Source organism: Rhopalosiphum maidis, chromosome 3 (genome assembly GCF_003676215.2).
Source record: "Rhopalosiphum maidis isolate BTI-1 chromosome 3, ASM367621v3, whole genome shotgun sequence".
Classification (NCBI taxonomy): Eukaryota; Metazoa; Arthropoda; class Insecta; order Hemiptera; family Aphididae; genus Rhopalosiphum; species Rhopalosiphum maidis.
In genome coordinates this window covers 4,694,078-4,704,241 of record NC_040879.1, presented here as the reverse complement: position 1 = coordinate 4,704,241, position 10,164 = coordinate 4,694,078, and positions in this window count along the sequence as shown.

Here is a 10,164-nt window from a genome sequence, read left to right as displayed (position 1 = left end):
CGAAAGAGAAAGAGAGAAACCAGGAGGCCCTAGGGCAAGGAGGAGGGAACGTACGTGACTCCAGAGCGGCGGTCGTGGACGGCTCGAGAAATCAGAAATACACTGAAGCGCAAAAACCTTACCATAATTAAGTTTACTCCTGTAGGCCTAAGGCCAAAGCACCGGGTGGTTAGATGCCCCCGCATTATGTAATAATTGTTGTATGTAAGTTTGATGTAAACTAGTTTGTAGTTAATTATTGTAACTGTCAAATTAATGTTATGTTAATAAACGATGCTGTCAGGGGAGTAGCAATGCTCACGCAGTCCCTCCCCTGATGGCGATACCGTAAAAAAAAAAGGGTAATTGTGAATCTCGACCCCAGACCCCGGCCGTATCTTTTAACACACACGGCTCACCGCAATTCGCAACGATATTTCATGCAATATCGCCCGAGGAAGTCACTGAGTGTCTTCCGAGCAAAACAACTGCTCCCCGGCCGGACGGGTTTCCTGCTCGTCTATGGCGTCGACTCCCCTGTAACCTGACTGCTGGTCTTTTCAACCTGTTTGTCGCCTACGGTTCTTTGCCTCCTATCTTGGTGAAGTCCCGTACCGTCTTTGTGGCGAAGAAAGAAGAAATATGTGACTATGACAATTTAACACATTAAAATTAAATAGGTTTGTAGCGTGCCACGGATAATATTATAATAAATTTTAATATATTACAATATGTAGCAGGTGATCCTAGCCTTTTTATCTGGCTAATTAAAGGAGTAAGATTCGGCGCTTTAGGCGTGCTTCGGCTGATAACCGTTGCACATACGAGCTCCTATATCTGATAACTAGCCAAATGCCTCGTCATCTTATTTGTAATGCGCATGAATGGATAAACGAGATTCTCACTGTCCCTATTTACTATTCCTGTCCAGTTAGAGAGGTGCAGTCTGCGCACAGGTGTTGCGAGTACAAGTTGATTCTTTCTCTTGGAAACCGACAGCGGGATCAGCATTTTAGTTAAGGCTAGATTAAGTGTAGGAAAATCCAGGTGGCACACCCTACAGGAATGAGCCTCCTGGACATGTCCTCGACGGGTGCTGGGGGAGTGGAGGGGGTGTTGACGCCGGGTAGTCCTGTGGTGGCTACCGGCGCGCAACCAAACAAACCGGGAGTGGAGGTCACTCGGGACTTGGAGGTCGACTGTGGTCGACCCGAGGCTGGGTTGTCTTCTTTCCCGGAAAAGGACAGGTTAGTGGGTAGGGACCTTGAAAAGCTTCTTCTCACGGAGAAAGAAAATAAGAAGTTATCGGCGGCCGTTCATCGGTCTATCTTGGAGGTCAGGGAGAGATATGAGTTTCTTTTAGATGAGGCTTGCAGGCAGAACACGATTCTGCTGGGCAGGTTGGAGGAGGCCAGGGCTGGCCATATATGTAGGGTGCCGGAAATGGCAATGGAGAAGAGGAAGGAGGTGCCACCTCCGAAGAAGAAGGAGAAGGCTAAGGCCATTCTCCCAAAGGTGGAGGCTAAGACTAAGCCTCCAAAGAAGAAAGAAGGGGCATTCACTGAGGTGGTGTCCAGGAAGAAGAAGAGGAAGAAGGGAAAGAAGAAGAAGGAATCCAAGGTCGCTGAAACTGTGGGTTCAACGGTTCCCGCCAAAGCCCGCCGCGCCTTGGAGAAGGAGAAGGCAAAGGCTCCGGCCCGCGCCTTTATCGTCTCGGTTGGCGGGGCGGACGCTGGGGAGGCCAAGAGGCAACTTTGAGCCGACCTAGTCAGGGAGGGGGGGACCCCCAGGATCAGCACGGCCGTGAAGCTTCCGAGGGGGGACATTCTCGTGAAGCCCGCTGACGAGGGCACTTATAAGGGCACTTATAGGTGGCTCCGTTGAGCCAGGGAGAGATTGATTCGTCCCAACCGCGTAGGGGGCAATTCGACAATTGTCCCACTTACAAGTGCGCGAACAGACCGGTGTCGTTTTTGAGTCGGTCTGTATAAAGCCCGTTAGGGCGCTGTATCCGGTTCAGTTCCAGAGGTGCAGTCGGCGCACAGGTAAGGTGTTAGGTTTTCATTACTGTGACTGGTGTTACTAGTACAAGTGAATTTTCACTTGGAAACTACACCACGAACGGATATTAGGTTAAGGCTTTTCAGCAGGGAAACGCACCGTAAGGAATGAGCCTCCTGGACATGTCCTTGACGGGTGCTGGGGGAGTGGAGGGGGTGTTGGTGCCGGGCAACCCAGAGGCGGTTGACGGTATCCAAGTAAGACCGGGTATGGAGGTAGGCGGTTGTCGACCTGAGGCCAGGGTGTCCTCCTTCCCGGAAAAGGTTAGGATCATAGGAAGAGACTTAGACAAGCTCCTTCTCGCCGAGAAGGAGAAGAAAAAGTTGTCGGCGGCCGCTCAGCGGTCAATCTTGGAGATTAGAGATAGGTACGAGGTGCTCTTGGACGAGGCTTGCCGGCAGAACACCGTTCTGCTGGGAAGGATCGAGGAGGCCAGGACTGGGCATGTGTGTAGGGCTGCGGAGAGGGTGACGGTTAAGGTCACCGAGAAGAAGGAGGTGCCACCTCCGAAGGTGGGGGCGAAAACAAAGCCCCCAAAGAAGAAGCAGGTGGAGGTACCCGTACCTCCTCCCAAGAAGAAGGAAAAGGCCGAAGGGACATTCACCGTGGTGGTGTCCAAGAAAAATAGGAAGAAGAAGAAGAAGGCCCTCAAGACTGCCGAGACTGTGGGGCCGACGGCTTCTGATAAGACGCGGCGAGCCATGGATAAGGTGAAGGCAAAGGCTCCGGCCCGAGCTTTCATCGTGTCGGTTGGCGAGACGGGCGCCGGGGAGGCCAAGAAGCAACTCTGGGCCGACCTGGTTAAGGGGGTTGGGGCCCCTAGGATCAGCATGGCGACAACGCTTCCGAGAGGCGATATTCTAGTGAAGCCGGCGGATGAGGGCACGTACAAAGCCCTCAAGGACATGGAGGTTGCAGGGAAGAAGGTGAGAGAGGAAGCAGCCAAGTGGCCGACGGTCCTCATCTACGATGTGGACAGGGATGTGGCGCGTGAGAGTCTGCCGGGGAGGATCGTGGATCAAAACCCGGAGTTAGGTTTGGACAAGGAGTCTGTTGTACCCCTTTTCATGAAGGGTAGCAAGACAGACGAGCAGGTTTGGTGGGTCTGTTCTGTCAGGCCTAGCAGTTATAGGCTAGTCGTAGGGAAGAGTCTATACATTGGCATGTCCAGGTGCAGGGTAAAGGAGTATGTTGACGTGGTCAGGTGCTTCAAGTGCCAGCACTTCGGGCATAAGGCCTCTAAGTGTCAGGCGAAGGTGGACACTTGTGGGCGCTGTGCAGTCCAGGGCCATAGGGCTAAGGACTGCCAGAGCGTGCCAGTCAAGTGCGCTAACTGCGGTCTGAGGTTCCAGTCGGGACACAAAGACTGCTCGGCTTTGGTGAAGGCGACCTTCATGGTCGCTCGTAGGACAGATTTCGGAAAGAAATGAACTCTTCGACCTACTGTGTGGTCCAGCTGAACATGAACGGGAACACTCTCGTGTCTGATCAGATACTGGACTATAGCAGGGCCAACGGGGTGGAGGTACTTCTGCTTCAAGAAGTTCCGACCTCGGGAGAAAGACTGGTAGGATTTGACTACGGCGCCGTGAAAACGGTTCTCAGCTGTAGGGATGGTAGTGCAGGGGCGGCCATAGTTGTCCTAAATCAGGACATCGAGGTGGTCGCTCTGCAGGGGCTCTGCGATAAGTACTGCGCCGTGGCCAGCCTTAGGAAGAAGTCTGGCCGGGCGGTCGTCTTCGTGTCAGCGTACTTCAAGTACAGCATCCCGACACGCATCTTTACGGATAGGTTAGGAGACATGCTGGATAGGATCAACCAAGACGTTTTGATAGGGGCCGACGTGAACGCGCATTCGCCGCAATGATTCAGTCGGCCGGGGAACAACTCGGCGCGGCCCGGGGGACCCATGTAGAGTCCCTCATAGCGGAGAAACACTTGACGGTGCACAACCAGCCCGGTCACCTCGACACGTACGAGAGACCGGGTATGGGGGCATCGAACATAGATGTGACTCTGACTAGAGGGGGCTCCCTGACGAACGCTGTGTCTGAGTGGGAAGTGGTAGATGTCACCGACAGCGACCACAGAACCATCAGATTCAAGATCCGCGTCGGATCAGGGTCAGAGGGACCCGCGGTAGGGAAAAGTCGTTTCAACACTAGGAAAGCTGATTGGGATAGGTTTAGGTGGGGTTCTGGCCCAGAAGGTCCTCGGGGACCCGAAGACCATGGTGGGCGGTTGCGGACGTGTGGCGGAATCTCTGACGTTTGCCCTCGTACAGGCGATGGAGGCCCTCCATGCCTCGTTCCCGTAAGTCCGGTAGGATAAAACCACCATGGTGGGACGCTGGGCTCGAAGAGTCCAAGAGGCGTCTAAATAACTTCCGGCGTACCAAGGACTATAAAGTCTCGGATAGGGAACAATTCAGGGTGCTCAGGAACGACCACCTGAAAAGATTAGGAGGGCCAAGATGGAGTCTTGGAGGAAGTTCGCTACCTCCATAAACTCGGACATCTGGGGCCCGGTCTACCGTTGGGCTAGGAATGGTTCTTCGAAGAGTAGGGTTCCTAACGCTGTGCTCCGAGGTGACGGCACCTTCACGGTGACGGCCTTGGAGACGGCAGAGTGTTTGTTGGAGTGTCTTATTCCTAGGGATGAGACGGCTCCCGTCTTGAATGGAGCGTGAAGGTAGAGTGAGACCGGAGGTAACGGAGGCGGAGGTTAAGAGTGCTGTCTGGAGGATGGCACCTAACTGTAATGATGTGCACATAAGCCATCATATCTTTTAAGATAATTATAATTAGCCATTTAACGATAAAATATTGTACACACACACACACACACACACACAACACACACACACACACACACACACACACACAACACACACACACACACACACACACACACACACACACACACACACACACATACAAAACAATGCATTAGAATATAAGGACTCCGATCTGCTGGTCAAGGCACTCGCACCATTGACACATTATTGTGCGGACGGTAAAGGCGAGTACACAGAACCACTCAGATCGTTCGTACAATAATATGTCATAAGTGAAATATCGGTTATAAATATATATTAAATTAAAACGTGTGTGTCAAGTTTCGTGACAATAAGTCAAATAAAATTATAATAGTTAATATGAAAAAAGCTTAATTATTTCAATATTTCTATCCATCACCTTACGCTGCATCTTGAATACGAATTGCGGTTTCAGCAAGCGAGTGGACACAAGAATCAGAGAGGTAATATTAATAAATTATAATTATTTAACAGGTAATGAATCTAGAAAGATGTAATCGTCCCCGATCAAATTAGGATTACTTTTTCAATCATTACAAAGTGGCGCCCAACTAGCGGCTCTTACCGCGTTAAAAATCCCCCAAAAAAAAAAAAAAAATAATAAATAAAAATAAAAATAAAATAATAATAAAAATAAAATAAAAATAATAAAATACAGAGAAAACATATTCCTAACAAATGTCACAAAATAATAGTGATCAGGAAAATGAAATAAAAGAACCAATTTTTGCTTCACTGTCAAATGAAATAAACAGATTTAAAAAACCTCAATTAATTTTAGAATTAGATAAGAGAAATCTAAATAGTGTAGGAACAGTTGCAGAACTCAAAGATAGATTATTAAAATATTTAAACGGTGAATCTTGCTCGGATGATTTTGCAACAATAAATGAAAATTATCAAAACTTAAATAAGCAACCAAAACGAATAAAATGGATACTAAAAAACCGTATTTCAAACCAACATATTTTCCGATTCTTCATCTGATAGTATAGATGCGTTTTTAAAAAAATATAAAAGAGCAGCTTCTATTAATGGCTGGTCTGAACAAGAAAAATTGCAATACATACCTGCATTCTTAGAGGGCCCAGCACTAACTTTTTATGAAAACATCGAAAATCCAAAATGTAAATGAATGGGCTGACTTGGAAAAACAACTTCGTAATGAATTCGAACACATTGCTCATAAAGACATGCTTCGATTATTACTCGATAAAAGAAAGCAATTAGAGGATGAACTACCTATGGCATTTATTAATGAAATTGAATCACTTTGTAGACGTATAGATTCTGAAATGGCTCAACAAGAAATAACCAGATATATAATGAAGGGTCTTAAACCAAATATTGCTAGATACATTGGAATATTAGACAACTCAACACTAAAATTGTTAAAGACAATATAAGAAAATACGAAATGGTTAGAATTTATAGGTAACGGGTGAAACAAAATCAATCGCCTTCCGAAATAAAAAACTGACATCATCACCAATAAATTAAATCAAATTTCAAATGAATTCAATGAGAAAATAAATCTGCTTAATGAAATAATAATAAATTCAAAAACGAAATGGAAAACATTATAAAACCACCAAATTCAAAATAATAATCTTAATAAGCCCAATAATTTTAAAAAAAATCGTAACTTTCTACCAAACATAACATAAATAATAATAATATAAAAAAATGTGAAATATGCTTTAACAATAATCATACCACGGAATTTTGCTACTTTAAAAACAAAATAATTCAATAACAATAATAAAATGCAATGTACAATTTGTTCGAGAAATAATCACTCTATAGAAAATTGTAGATTCAAAAATAACCCTATTAATTGTCAATTATGTGGTATAATAGGACATTCGGCACAAATTGGTAGACAATTTTCGATTCAAAAAACTAATAAATAGGTAAAACAGTTTTTCTGACACTCACTGTACCCTTCATCGTCAGTTAAAAAACCAGCAAGTACTTACAAAAATCAATCATATTTCTGAACCTTTATTCATTCGTGCAAAACTTATTAATATTGATGTACCATAACAATTGATACCAAGGGCCAATATTTGTTGTATTAGACACACGCTTGTCCCCCTGAAAATAAAATAACTAAAGAAAACATAATTCTATCAGGCCCAAATAACAAACCCATTAACTGTCTATGGATCTACAATAATTAAACTAAAAATCGATCATCTAATTTGAAACATCAGTATTTATCGTCAAAAATTTAACATGCCATATAATAATAGGAAATAATTTCTACACAGCAATAAGCGCCATTATCAATTTTCATAATAATACTCTATCATAAATGATTCATTACAATACAAACTTACACTAATCTATCTAATACAAATATTAATAACATTAAAGAGGAAATAGCTGATATATTTCTGTAGACTCTGACTACTCGATTGCACATTGCATATCAGCAGACTTAAATAAAATGTCTAAAGGAATAGCTTATCGCATAAAAAACAACATTTGGAAAACACAACGCCTCAACTTGAAAGTTAAACCCACAAATAGGTGACGCAATTCCAATAAAATCGGAAATAAAATAATTTATCACTAGTAACAAAACAAAAATATTTTCATAAACCTAAATATGATGACATAAAAATTACTATTCAAAACTTAAAAAATCAATGCAAAGTTACACATTTCAAAATTGCCATCCCTACAATTGCATCAGGCATAGACAAATGTAACTGGACAATTATCAAACAAGCCATTTTTACGGAATTTCTAAACACAAATATCGATCTTCTCATTTGTTCATAAAGATAAAACACACATAACTAATAATTGGAAAACTCAAGAACATCTAAAGGTTATAAATTTAATACGCGACAATTACAATTTTTACCAAACAATGAAACAATTAATTAATATTAACGATAATTCCAATAATAAATTAAACCACCCATTAATAATATTGAAAATGATAAAAGTAATAATAACAATATGAATAACATAAGTGAATTTAATAAAATAGATTATGATTATAATATAGACAATAATAATACAAAAGATAATGATGAAATGAAATCAATATTTGAAAATTATAAACCCGGAGAAAATGTCACCGGAGATGGAAACTGTGGTATTTATGCTATCTGTAATGCTTTGAATGATAACAAATTAAATAAAATTACTTCTATAGCCGATATATTACAATATTAGACATTACACAGCTGCCTAATTATTGGATGTCTGATGACGAATTAGCCGCAATCGCTAATCATTATAAACACGACACTTATATTTACAATGACACTAATAAAACAGCAATTATCTATCAAAAGAAAAATTATAATAATAGGCCCGCAATCGTTTTGTATAATGTCAATAAAAATACGCATTGGGTCCCCGGGACAAAGACAGATAAACCATCAAACAAAGTACCGCATAATTACATTGTCATTAATAACATACCGACATTACAACAACTGATAAATAACATAAAGAAAAATAACAATATCAATAATAGCACACTTCCAAATGACCTCATAGACACCCAAAAGCCTTTAAATGATAACGACAATATTAAATCAATAAAAATCACACAAAAATACCAAACACAATTTCGAATAATTACGACGACAGAGAAATACTTATGGACAATGAAGGAACCATAATAATATATCCCCACACCTCGATAAATATCAACACAAAAAAGCAGTTGAATTAATAAAAAAATTTATTCATCTTTTTACAACAGACACTTCACATATAAAATGTGCCAATATAGATCCCTGTGAAATTAAATTAAAACCAAATTATACGGACCCCAAATTTAATGCACCCCACAGAGTTTCCCCACAGCAACGTGAAGAATTAAAAATCCAATTAGACAAATTACTTGATGCAAATATTGTTCGTCCCATAATATCAAATTTTGCAGCTCCAGCCTTCTTGGTAAAAAAAAGAAAAAGGTTCCTACAGGCTTGTAGTTTCGTATAAAGAACTAAATGATAGAATCGAGGCAGATCAATATCCTTTACCTAGAACTACAGATTTATTAAGAGCTCTAGAAGGATCAAATATTTTTTCATCATTAGATTTTAATAGCGGGTTTTTTCAATTGCCTGTCAAAGAAGAAGACCAATACAAACTTGCATTCACTTCTTGTCATGGATTATTCACATTTACTAGAATCCCACAAGGCCTAAAATTAGCTCAAGCATATTTCAGAGAAAATTAAATGAAGCTTTTCAGAATTACTATATAAATCTCTCATAATATACATTGATGACTTAGCATCTTATGGTAAAAATTTTGAACAAGCTATTAGTAATTTAAACCAAGCTTTATAATAATGGATAAATTAAATTTTTCGCTAAAAACAAGTAAATGTTTCCTTTTTAATAACAAAATTGAATTACTCGGTCATATAATAACTCGTGAAGGTATAAACCAATGAATAAAAATACAAAAGCAAAACTGAGTTCAAGCAACCAAAAACCCAAAAAGACATTAGATCATTTATAGGAATGTGTTCTTATTACAGAAAACACGTAAAAGATTTCGCAAAAATAGCTCACCCCCTCACTGAACTTATAAAAGGAGATAACAAAAAAATTGATTGGAAAATTGAACATGAAGAATCTTTTCAAAATTAAAAAAAATATTTAATATCTGAGCCACTTTTGAAACACTTTAATGACGATAAACCTGTTTTTCTAACAACAATGCTTCAATAATGGGATTGGGAGCTTATATTGAACAACCAGATGATAATAATATACTGCATCCGATAGGCTATGCGTCGCGTAAATTATTGGACAATGAAAAAACTATTCATCGACTACCTTAGAACTTTTAGGTTTATGTTTTGGAATAACTTACTTTCGCGAATATTTATGGGAAGACATTTTACCGTTTTTTGCGACAACATAAGTCTCCAATACTACAAAAATTTGAAAATTCCCTCTGCTCGAATAGCTAGATTAACACTTAAATTATTAGATTTCAATTTTGATATAGTTTACAAAAAAGGTAAAGAAAATGTAATAGCAGATGCTTTATCTAGGAATGCAATTAATAAAATTGATGTGAAAATTGAAGATGAACATACACAAATAATTTTAGATTTAAACAATATAAAAAATGAACAAACTAAAGACAAATTTTGCTCTGATATAATTAAAGCAATAACAGAACCAAATAATAAAAATATTCCTATAAATATAAAAGAAAAACACGAAGATTTATACTATTAAATACGATTTTATTTCACAAAAAATTTACCCCTCCTAAAAATTTCGTACCAATTTTAGTAATTCCAAATCTTTAAT